Source organism: Peromyscus maniculatus, chromosome 9 (assembly GCF_049852395.1).
Source record: "Peromyscus maniculatus bairdii isolate BWxNUB_F1_BW_parent chromosome 9, HU_Pman_BW_mat_3.1, whole genome shotgun sequence".
Classification (NCBI taxonomy): Eukaryota; Metazoa; Chordata; class Mammalia; order Rodentia; family Cricetidae; genus Peromyscus; species Peromyscus maniculatus.
Window position 1 is genome coordinate 117330755 of NC_134860.1, and position 13469 is coordinate 117344223.

Below are 13469 nucleotides of genomic sequence, written 5' to 3' on the forward strand. Positions count from 1 at the left end.
CAGTGTACTCATTACTGTCCTCATCATTGTGACAAAATCCCTAACAAAAGTGATATAAAGGCAGAAGGATGCTTTCATCTGGCTCACAGTTTGAGGGAAGACAGTCCTTAATGATGACAGACAACTCCATGGCCAGGGAAACTTATGTGCATCCAGGACTGTCTTGCTAGAACAGGAAACAAAGGTGAAATAGAAAATAGGTGACTTATGAAACCTTAATACCCACCTTCTAGGGACCTACTTCCTGCTGGTAGGTCCTACCTCCTAAAAGTTCTATACACAACCTTTCAAAACAGACACACCAGCAAGGGCCAAATGTTCCAACACATGAACTTCTGAAGGAATCTTTTGCATTAAAACACTGTAACTAGTTACTTGCATGTTTCATTTTTATGATCCTCCTTTAAAAATATTTATTTATTCATTGAAAATTCCACATATTTATACAATATATTTTGATTACAACCAACTAGCATTACCTCCCTCTAACACTGTCCAGAACAAATTGTCCCCCAGTTCATTTCCTTTCTCCTAACTTCATGTGCTCCTTCTGTTGGTGTTGTTATTAACTTCATGACCCCAACTGGTGCTTCCTGTACACTCATTGCTGTGGAGCTGTCCGTGAGGGCCTGGGCAACCTATGAGTAGCCATGTACCAAAGGAGAAGGACTCTCCTTCAACAGACATTAGCTAACTGCCAATAGCTCCTCTGTCCCCTTTGCCATGAGACTTCAAATTCTTTATCCTAATTCTGCATATCTTCCTAGGGAGAATGTGTTCACAAAACATATTTTAAGATTCAGGAGTGGTATTCCTTGCTTACAAGAAAATGTGTACACTTTTAAAATAGTTTAGGAATTAGACTGCCTCTGAAGTCAAGATACAAAATTCTCCACTGCCTTAGAAAGCTTCCTTGTGCTGATCTGGTCAATACCTCTGGGTCTCTGCTGCTCTGCCTTTTATAACGTGGATTAGTTTTCATTGTTTTAGCGCCTTCTCATGAGATGCATGTGATAAGAGCTCTTTTGTATCAGGTTCTTTCATTTACTACAATGCTTTTGTAAATTTAACCGCGATTTTGTGTGTATCAGCCTCAGTTGTCATTGTTTAATGATGCTTATGTGAACATGAAACAATTTGTCTGTTTAGAAAAATTCTGGTAGGCCTTCTAGTTTTTACAGATAGATGTTTTCATTGGTGCCTACCATAAGGAATATATAGATAAGATTTTTTGTTTCATTTTGACAGTCTTGGGGATTGAACCTCAAGCCCTGTACACGCTAGTTAAGGGCCCTATCACTGTAGTCTAAGCTACTTTGGAATTAAGAACTTCTTTGGGGGGCTGTTGAGATAGCTCAGTGGATAAAGTTGTTGCCGCTAACTTTGACAACCTGAATTCAATCCCCAGGACCCACAACATGGAAAGGAAAAACAAGAAAACTGACTTCTACAAGTTGTCCCCTATCCTTTACATGAGCCCTGTGGCATCTGCACACACACACACACACACACACACACACACACACACACACACACACACACACACACCCCTCACACACACACAATAAATAAATAAATAAATAATAATAAATAAATAAAATGTGATTAAAATTTAAATGATTTAAGACTGCCATATGTAGCACAGAAGAATGTGTTTTAAAAGAAGGAACTTATGATGAAAAAGCATGTGCAGAGCAGGAAGAGTGAGCTGCAGGGTGAGACAAGACAGCTGCAGTACTGTAAAAGACAGTGGGAACAACATACAAGTGATTTCTTCAACTCATTCCACATCTTCTGAGTAAACAGCTATGGGTGAAATTCCTTTGCTTTAGGTTAAGAATTGTGCAGCTTTGTTTAAAAATAGAACAAACAAATCTTCCTTGTCTTCCAAGTGTGCCTGTGTGTATTCTTCTGAAAGGCTGTCTGAAGACTTGGGTCCTTCTCAGCCAAGCCAGCACTCCTTGGAGTCACCTGCAGTTGCAACCATTTGGGTGACTGTAAAGAAGTCTTTATTTGGGTTTTAACTTGTGTTTCCTTTGACTGAAGTGTGAGAATCTCTTCAGTTGCTTATTGACCATTTCCATGGTGTCTTCTGACGCCTGCTCCAGGCTATGCATAGCTTTAAAAATGGGGTAGTGGTCCCTCCCATTGAGCTGTGGGTGCTCCCTACATATTAAGAGGAAAAGTCCTCTGTCAAATATATAGAGAGCAAATTTTTCTACCTTTTTTTTTTTTGGTCTGGGTCTTTTGATGAACAGAAGTTTTATTGTGATGAATTCTAGTCGTCGGTTTTGCTTTTCTTCACAATGAAGTGTTTTCTGTACCTGTCTCAGAAATCTTTACCTAATTGTAGATTGGAAACAGACACTCATTTTCATTATTCTTCAGTATTTGTCTCTTGGCACTTTCTAAATTTAATCTTATTGTAGATATTTCAATCGTTCTTGTGAGTCCTGAAGACAGTGGCTGTGGGTCTTTTCTTTGTTGTATATGTAATAAAACTCTTCAAGTAAATCTATTGAAAAGATTTTTCTTTGCCCATTGAATTACTTGGCAACTTTGTTGGAAAACAATTGACTGTATGTGGATCTGATTCTTCATTCTCCATTCTGTTCCACTGGATCTAATTCTATCCTTATGCCAATATGATGCTGCTTTGACTAATGGAACTTTACAGTAAGACTTGAAGGGATGTCAATCCCTACTTTGTTTGGGTTTCTGTCAAAGTGTTTGACTGTTGTATTGTTTTGAACACATACATACACACACACACACACACACACACACACACACGTGTGTGTGTGTGTGTGTGTGTGTGTGTGTGTGTGTGTGTATGTATGAATCCTTGTTAGCTACTGCAGAAATGTTTATGAGTACTTTGTGATACTATTGATTCATGTTGGAAAGACTTGAGAACATAATATACAGGTATATAGCAAATACATATAGACATGTGTGGTGATATTTTATTTGTGCTTTAATAAAGGTTGCCTGGAGATCAGGGGGAAAAGGTCAGATGTTTTAAGTAAACAAGAAGTCAGGCAGCACACACCCTTAATTCAATCACTTATCAGGCGAGTCTCTGTGTGTTTACTTGGGGGACTCAAGTGGAAGAGATTTGTCCCAACCACTGGCAGGCCAGGACACAGGAAAACTTCCAACTACAGACATGCTCTACATCTTCAGCTACTCTTTTTATTCATAATTTTCAGCATAAAATTATAAAATATAAGGATTTTACACTAAAGTGCAAAGGTTTTAAGTGTTTTGTTAAGTTAGCCCCAAGAATCTTCTGATTTTTTTAAAAATAAATTTTGAGTATCATTTTCCATTTATTTACTCTTGGAGGGTACTGAGACAGGGTCCCTCTATATGGTTCTGACTGTGTAGACCAAGCTGGCTTTGAACACAAAGTGATTGTTCTGCCTCAGCCTCCTGAGTGCAGCAAGTAAAGGCATGCTCTACCATACCTGGCTTGCTTATTCTTGCTATACAGGGTCCCTCTATATGGTTCTGACTGTGTAGACCAAGCTGGCTTTGAACACAAAGTGATTGTTCTGCCTCAGCCTCCTGAGTGCAGCAAGTAAAGGCATGCTCTACCATACCTGGCTTGCTTATTCTTGCTATACAGGAATATGCTAACTGAAAATTACACCTCAAACATATTTAGGATATCTCAAATACACAGGCATAAGTGGCTTTTGTATTCTACAAACTTTCTGAATTCATTACTGTCTTTAGCAGCTGTTTTATATATTAACATTGTCTGTGCATACAATTATGGATCTAATGAAGATAATTTTGAATATTCATTTTCAATATTCATTTTGTGTCTCTGTGTGGATATGTTGCAATGATTGGGAGTCCTGATACAGAACTGAATGGAAGCACTAAGAGCAGAGGCCCTCACTTGTACCCAAGAAGCTATCATATCCTGAAATTTTTCTTTCTAGATTGCTGAGAGTGTTTTCGAAGTCATAACAGGTATGAATTTTGCAGTTGCTGTCTTGTGCCTGTGGAGGCTCCCCCAGAAGGATTAATGACAACTATTGGAAGCTTGAAGCTGTGAGATAAATCTCATGAACCCCTGCCTCTCATGAGGGCAGTGCTTGATCACACTCAAGGAACCATCTGCAAGTTTCGAGGGCCTTTGTTCTGGGTCACACTCTCCCTATGAGATCTAACCTCATTGCACCATCAAACTGTCTATGCAGCTCGAAAATATCCATACACTGTAGCCTGTAGATGCTCTCATGGTACTGTACTGGGAAAATCTGGAGACACACTTTAAATCAGCCATTCTATCAGGGAAAACTGTCCCAACTTGTGCCATTTCCATATTTGATGGAAAGTATTTCACATTTTGTCAATTTTTAAGTAGAAAACTCAGTCTGGTCTCTCTTCCTCTATGATGGCTAAGGTAGAATCCTCGATTTCTAATTTCCAGTTACCTCATGTTCATTGAATAACAACTGTGTGCCAGATGCTGGATGTGTTCACATCAGTGAACAACAAAAGACCATTTCACAGAGCCTAAAACTTGGAAAACTGGGCAGCAAAGAAGAAAATACAATACATAAGGGATGTCAGATGAAATTAAGTGAAAGAAAGGAATGGGGGGAAGGAGAGTGGATAGGGAGGATGCCCCAGGAAGGAAGTAATCACCTCACAGGTACATGGAAACATTGAGGGAAATGCTCCAAACTGGGAAAACGAGAAGTGTAGCGTCTCTCAGGCATGAGGATGAAGCCAGTACTGAAAATTCAGCCCTGCCACCAGCATCGGGAGGACAGATTAAGTACAACGCCTAGATGGTGGTGACTAGGGATGGAGGGGCTTGATAGTGTAAGATCTTGAATTGCACTATAAGCACTTTGATTATTATTCTAAACTGTGCAGAGGTGTGAGACAGTCTAGTGATGACCCAGCAGGACCTTTAGCCTGTTGTGGAGAACAGAAATGAAGACACACAGGCAGTTGCCCATAGACCCTTAAGATTGCTAAGGCAGAAAACGGTGGTTAGAGCCACAGTGGAGCAGAAGAGGTAGCATAAGATGGCTGGTGTCAGATCCATTCTTATGGTGGGGCTGGCAAATTTTCTTATTGCGAAGCTTTAGACTTAAGCAGTCTTCCTTCTCCCTCAGTTAGGGTTCCATCTATCCTTCAATGGAGGCCTCTTTCAGAGATAGAGACAGAAGAAACTTCTTAAAAATTATTTGTCAATCTATTCATTGCTGTTTTGTTATATATTGGTTCTGTGAGGATTTCATACAATGTGTTTTGAGCCTATTCAACCCTCTCCCACACAGCCCTTCCTGGTACATTCCTCTTTTCTATCTGCCCTGCTGCTCTGTGATTGGTTTGTTTGTTTGTTTGTTTGGTTGGTTGGTTGGTTGGTTGGTTGGTCAGTTGGTTAGTTGGTTGGTTGGTTGGTTGGTTGGTTGGTTGGTTTTTACCCTCCCAGTCCAATTTGTGCTGCCCAAATACTTTTGGATGTGTAGCTTTTCACTGAAGCATGGCCATCTTATGGGGGGCTAAATTAAGAGAAAACCGACTCCCCCTCTTTCTGTAACTATCAATAGCCAATAGCTTCTCAGCTATGGGTGGGAGTTTGCGCCCAGTCTCCCTCTCCATGCTGGGAGTTGGCCTGACTTGAGCTGGCACAGATCTCATACATGTTGTCACAAACATTATCACAAGTTGATAGGTGCATAAGATGCTGTTTTCTTGTAGTCACCCACTAGCTCTGGGTCTTTCATTCTTTCTGCCCCCTCTTCAGCCATGATGCATGAGGCTCTGGAGGAGGAGGTATAGCATAATACAGAGCCATTCTCCACATCACGTGAACTTTTCTCAGTGTAACACCATTCTCCTGTTAGAAGAGACTGCCAGACTGTCTCATAATGTTCCTTTGAAGGCTGAAAATGCCACCGTCTCTCCTTCTCTGGACCTTGGTCAGTTGTGAGTCTCTGTAGTAACCACTATATGCTGCAAATAGAAGGTTCTCTGATGAGCTTTGAGAAATGCACTAAACTATGCATATAATGACAAGCCATTAGGAGTTAATTTAATACGATGTCCTTTTAGAAAAATAATAGGAGGTTCTTGGCTCGGTCCTGGTGCCAAGTATGGTTTTTATCTTGTGAAACAGAGTTCAAATCTAATCAGCTTTAAATGTGCTTCTCAGGGACTCATAAATTTACTGTTAGCTTAATTTACACACAGAGCCCAATGCAGTGTCTTGTAGTAATTTTGATTACCTAGAAGAGTGCAAAGATTACTTTTAAAATCACTGTGCAGATGAAGAGGCCTTTATGTTTTCTCCCAGAAATGACCTGGAAGATTTGCTACAAGCTCCTGCATGGCATTTTCAGACTGTCAACAAAACATATTTCTGAAAATTATCCATCTACTTAAGTATTTGGTGTTTCTTTTTCCCTTCAGTCATTTTAAAATCTCATCTGCTTTTAAGAATATTTGAAGTTTCAAAATAATTAGTGCACTGTCTCTGGTTTACAATCTTAGTCAATAATGCTTGTCTGAACAGCACCTCTGAAGGCTCCTTTCATCCCTTTTACTTATTCATTCCATAAACAGAAATGTGTTGAAGTGTGTTCCCGGCCTTGTTTCTGTGTGGTCAGAGATAGGTTAATCCTTACATAGACTGCATCCCACCACACCCAGGAATAAGTTAATAACATGAAATGCACGGCATATCATCTGCATGAGAGCAAGGAGAGCCAGTGCGTATGCTGGTAAGGAAAAATTTAGGAGGAATTTTCGTTTCTGCTTTTGAGGTGTGAGTTTCCAGCTGTAGGCAGGTATTGGTGAATTAAGGGAAGCATGGATCTTTGTAATGGCAACAGCATACACAAAAGTCTTCAGGGTAAGAGAATCCGGATGCTGCATTAGGAACGTGTGGGTACTTAGGAAGGTTGGTCATCACCATAAGATTAGCAAGCAGAGCACCTGCAGAGGAGGCACTGGGCTGACTGAACTCCACACCCTGCAGCTTGCATTTAATTACTGTAGAGCAATTGTTGGCGCCGGCAGTCCCTTCTAACAGGAGAATGGTGTTACACTGAGAAAGGTCATGTGATGTGGAGAATGGCTCAGATTACAGTGAGACCTCACACAAGGAGACTTGTCAGTACCACCACCATAGTCTGGGACAATGATGTTAATAGCCTGAAATAAGCTACTGCCAGAAGTAGAATTGGAGAATTAAAAAGAAAAAATAACAAGGGAGAATTTAGAGAATAGGACTGATTGGATGTGACTTATGGAAGAGGAAAAGGTAACGAAGAAATCAACTCTGGCTGAGACTCAGGATAAAATACTAGTACCATTGATTGAGATATCCTGCACTGATAGAGAAATAGATGTGGGGGACATGTGACAAATTCGGGTGGATCAAATTGAGTTTAAGCTGTCTGAGGATACATATCTGACAATGTCCACCGGTAATAATTCATGTCAGTCTAGAGCTCAGGAGAGCCATGCTCACTTGAAATATATTTGAGGGTCAGAGCAGACAGATAGCTGTAGGAGTTCTGATAGCAGAAAAGCTCACGGAGGAGCAAGTGTGGAGCGTTCAGAAGGGGCTGCTGAGAAACCCTGACGTGTGAAAGGACTCACGGAGAAAGGGGCAGAGAAGACTGATGAGCAGACTGTGAGGGAGAAAGGAAACCTTATGTCATGGGCTTGTGGGAAGGCGGAACCTGGAACACCTAAGAACTTCAAAAAGCAGGCCAGTTCTACATGGTAATCCAATCAGAGTTGCTGCATCTAGCAAAACACAGGAGGTCCACAGTCCTCAACAACAGGAGCACCAGAGAGGTGATGGGGCCGAAGCCAGACGGCAGTGCACGGGGCTGGGGGGAAGCGAGTGGGAAGGGCTGAGCCTTCACAGAGGACGAGAGAGGGCAAACATGGCTCAAACAAAATGGGGCTCCAGCTTACGGGAAGCTCTTCTGGAGGTTGAGATGTGAAGGATGTGAGCTTACGGAAAATCTGCTCAGAGTCCGCATAGAGGGCGCAGCTGGCAGTGTCTGCATGAACCGTGTTCTAAGATACCAGGAATTTAACAGGCTCCACACAGCTGTGGAAGGAATGGCCGTAAAGATGCGGGAAATATACCAAAAAGATAAAGCATGGAGTAAAGGTAGAGGCCTGTTATGAACTGAATGTGCTCTCCAAAATTCCCATGTTGACATCCTAACTCCAGATCTCAGAATGATACCCTGATCTCAGGATGAGACCATTTTTTGAAGCATGGCCATTATAGTTGCTACTAATTAAAGGGATGTCATGCTCTCTCTCTCTCTCTCTCTCTCTCTCTCTCTCTCTCTCTCTCTCTCTCTCTCTCTCTCTCTCCTCTCTTGATTTCTATCTTATGACTTTGGTGTACATTATCCTTTTCCTGAGTGTCATTCTCTTTCTTAACACCCATGCTTAAATATATGTTTGAGATGCCTCTTAAGAAAAACAAATGAACAAAAATATGAAGTCACACCAGAGAAGGGTAAGCTCATAACTCAATAGCCTTGGTAATCCACATAAAGTGGGGTAATTAAAAAGAAACACAGAGAGAACCCAAAGCAATGAAGACAGACCAAGATGGGTACCACAAAAGTCAGGGAACACCAAAGATTGTCAGCAAACACGAACACCATATGACAACACTTCTATGTGTAAACATGATAGTCCAGTGTAGGACAGTCCTACCCACACATTCCAAAAACCCTAATGAGGGCTTGAAGGTGCAGATAGAATTAAGTATCTGGGACAGTGAATCTGGAGCCTAAAAGGCTTCCATATGATTCAAAGGTGGGTACGATATACAGCATGGATACACTGTACAAAAGGATGGTGTCATCCTTTCTGAACAAAGAGAAAAATCCACATCCCATGCAAAATGAAAGACAACTGGAGCCTTAATCATACTACTCAAAACACTCTGCAACTGATTTACTGAAAGCAAAAGTATAATTAAAGGGAGGTTAATATACTTCCTAATGATACTTCATTGCAGTAGCCCTAGACAGCTAATGCAGCCCAAACAAAGTAAGTGAGCAGGTTGGAAGACAAGGAAGGTATCAAGAGAGTCTTGACCTGAAGGTGCTGGTTTACCATGAATTTGGGCTTGATGTCATCTGTGTGGAGGGTGTGAGGGTGTCTTTATGTAAATACTTAGAGACTGGTGGATATGTGGAATAACCAACCTGAATAGCAGAAGGGAATAGATAAGCCCAGGATGGTGCTGGGGCCCCTGTTGAAATGGAGTTGCTTTAGTTTACAGTGCTTGTATATATTGGAATTTTGCTTTTGTTTTTGAAGAATCCTTACCATGGCACACCCAGTGTTGCTATTTTGGGAACATATTTTCTACCATGGAAACCAAAACCAGGTATGTTTTTCTGCACTGCCTGCCTTTTGCAAGACTGTAACCGAAGGCTTTTCTCTGTCCCATCTTGTCCCATAGCCATTTCCAAATAATCACTCAGAGGCTTATATTAATTACAAATGTTTAGCTGATGGTTCAGGCTTATTACTAACTGGCTGTTACACTTAATGAACCCATAATACTTACCTATGTTTAGCCACATGGCTTGGTGCCTTTTCTTAGTACAACATTCTCATCTTGCTTCCTCTGCATCTGGCTGGTGACCCCTGACTCTGCCCTTCTTCATCTCCAGTTTGATTGTACGACCTAACCTTATTCTGCCAGGCTTTTGGCCAGAACAGCTTTATTTATCAACCAACGAGAGCAACATGTGTTCAAAACGTACAGAAAGATCATGCCACAGCATTTCCCCCTTTCTGCCTAATCAAAAAGCAAAGTTTTAACTTTAACATGGTAAAATTATATACAACAAAACAATTATCAAGCAAGAATTACAGTTACAACATCTAGTTTATTTGTATTTGGCAAAATTTTAAAGAAAATACTTTATCATCTATTCTATCTTTGTGAGTCTAAAATTTCATATCTAATCTATCTTTTATCATAACTAAGGAAATCTATAATTATAACAATGTAGTCTTCAACTCCATCAAAGACCTGAAGAGGATATAATATTGGCTAAGTAAACAGGAAGTGCATTGCAAGTGACTTCCAAAACTCCAGAATTGAAAGAGACATCTGGCTGCCTATACAGCCACCCAATGTTTTTCTGTAACTTTGGGGCATCTGTCCTCAGCCTACAGGGGTAGAGTGTCTGACAGAATTTTTAATGAAGCAGGAAATTTGAAGGAATGTCCCACCTCTATTGGCAAAGTTCATCAGTTGCTTTCCTCTGTGTACTGCAGACTGTCTGGCAGTTTCTTCTGTGAAGCAGGAACCTGAAGGACCACTCTGCCTTGTTTTGGCAAAGGTTAATGGTCACATTCCTCTGGGTCCTACATGTACAGTTTACATAACATACTGTCAAGCAGTCCAGGCAAGAGCACTTTCTTACCCAAATGGCTAGCCTTGTGATATTGAAAACAAACTCCATAAGGAGTTTCTTTAATGCTCATTATCCTCTTTGAAGTAATTGGTGCTGCCAGGAGCAGACATGTCTCATTGTTGAGAAGGTCTTAAAACATTTTAAATGCCATATTCTGTAGGTCTTTGAAATGTTTGAAGATGACCTACCTAATTGAAATACATTATTGTATACCTAGAAACCCTAACCAATATGGCAATAAGTTTGACTATTATAGATAACTATTAATCTGAATTTTCAAATTATGTATTGCATTTTTAAATGAGCTGCATAAACATAATACCTTAAGAGTATAAATATACAAACAGTATAAGAAAATTGACTTTAAATTTGTATCAATAAACTAAAATCTATACCAATGTAAAATATTTTGAGATTAACAGACCCTGGCCCTTAGTAAAGGTACAAAGCACTGACACTATTTTATTCACAGGAAAAAATCATTAAAATTATTCAGCAGGCTCAATGCCAATGTTCCTCTTGCCTTTTTCCATCACTGGGAGCTAATCCTCGGGGTTTAGCTTATAAAATCCTTGACTGAATAAATCTTTGTCTTTCATCATCATCTTTCTCACAGATTTGGTGGCTCTGAGCTGTACTTTGGCACTGAAATGCCTCCTCAAGGCATCCTCTTCACCCTCAAATTCAAGGATGTCTTAAGAGGCTTGTTTTCCCTTAGCATGAAAATGAACCATGTCTCAGTGGAGTCTGTAACTAACCAGTTCTCCAAAGGTACAGTAATATGACTGGTGCAGAAAAATGTGCTACCACAAACCTTGCACAAGTACATCTTTTCTCCATGAAGCATGAGACTTTTAGAATAAAATATTGCAATTCATGCAAACTGTATGAAAACTTGTGAACACAGAGAGTAACTAGCGCTTGTGAAATCTGTATTATTCTCACTGCCAAGTAAGTCCTACCCCCAAGCAGAGAGCAAAGTGTACAACAGGCATATATTTCTCAGAGATGTAACATGGAGATTGCATCTTCTGAGCAATGTTCATTAGGGAATTTCAAAACAAAACTATGGAGCCTTGGAAACCCTCAAGAGGGGAACATACAGGAAGAGTAACATCAGGAGCATTGCAGAGATGATTTGTGCTTACCTGAGATGCTCATCTGGGATGCTTTTGACAAACATGAGTCCCTGTCCCTCTCTGAATAGGTGAACAACGCAGACTCTGACAGCCGATTCTGGCTACTCAAGGGCTCATTGGAGAGGAAGCCAACTAATTAGAAGGAACTTGGTGAAAAATGTGGGCTCTAGCTCCAAACCCAGTAGAAAGAGCTATAAGCCTGGAGTAGGATGTTTGCTTGAGGGGCAGGTGAAATTCCTAGTTCACATTCATTAGTACTTACTTTGCATGCTTGTACACAGAGCTTAAGACTCTAAGCATCCGCCTTACTGATCCCACATTCTCAACCTCTGGTTTGATACTAATGATGAAACTTCAAAGTACACAAGCAATCATAGGCTAATGGAGCTGCCCTGGGGTTTTGAGATAATGTAGGTCTGCCCCCAAGACCATCACTACCATATTCACCATCATTATTACAAAGAAAAGAAAATCAAAACTGGAGTCAAAAACATAGAGCTTGACTACATGGCTTCTTCCTGGAAAGACTAACTAAACCTAAATATTTTTATTTTAATAGTCATTTCACTACACAATGCCAAATACCCTAAAGCCTACAAACCAGAAATCAGAAGGGTGGAGCCAGAAGGCATCCTCAGTACACTCCAGTATTGTGTGGTATTTCCGATCTGTGTGTCTTTTGTATAATATAAGTGTGTTTTCTAATCTAGTTGGTTTTCATTAACATATATTTAAGAAGATATATTTCATCGTATCCATACCTCATGATTTATTTCAATTTCTCTCTGCAGAGCTGAATTTCACGTAATCCTTACCAAAAAAATAAATAAATAAATACAAAAGACTGCTACAATTTAACACCACAATCTACATTTCTGAATTGAAAAAAAAAATGGAGGTCATGAGTAAAGAACAGGTCCAGGTTTGTAAGGCTTATAGTTATTGGTCCTGGATTGGACTCCAACACTCCCTGGAGTCTAGGCTCATATTTCCCAACTACTCAATGGAAGATGACAAAACTCTCAACACACATCAGGATCTCTGCAGGTGTGTGGGACAGTGGAGACCTTACTAATGAAGATGTTTAACTTCAAAGGTTCAGAAACCTAAAAAGAAATCAAATAAGCAATGAATAAAAAAGTAATTTTTAACTTATATCCCCCAATGAAACACCACTTATCTGCTTTGAGTCTCCATTTCCTCATTTATAATAACTTTTTGTAGGGTTATATAGAAGGCATGAGAAAATTATTTTAATGTATGTGCTATTATAAGAGTCTCAGCATGCAGGGGCAAGATGCTAGCGTTTGTGGGTGGTGAGTGAAAGTTCCAGGCAAAATTGCTCTGACAAAACAGAAATTTGTTTCACTGAACTTAGAAGAACCAGTTCCCCACTGATTCATACAATGCCCTCTAAGACCCTATAATTTTGAGGGAAGGGACCAAAGCCTGCAAGGCAGCTCCACACAGTATAATAGTTCTTGACGAGATCTATTCTGACTGGAAATTTGTTCTCATGCTGAATGAACGAGAATTCATTGCTTACTTTCTCTGATTTGGAGCCCCTGAGGGGTAGAAAAGCATAATTATCCCAATAAATAACATGGCATTATAAGTCAATAATGGGATGGCACCTTCCTGGCAGCTAGACTGTAATTGCATGAATTCAGACCTTGAGTTTGCCAAGGTGCTTGTTACCGCAGGGTTACCAAGGCTTATTACATTCTTTTGGTCCTGAACATGGTTGTCTCTGCAGCTGAGTTCATTAGGTAAACAGCTGGCGTAATTGATAGTGTGAATACCACTTCATTTCCTACTGCTCCAAGAGAATTTGCTTTGAGGTGGGAGAAAATGACCTGTTCCACCACTGTGAGTTCTG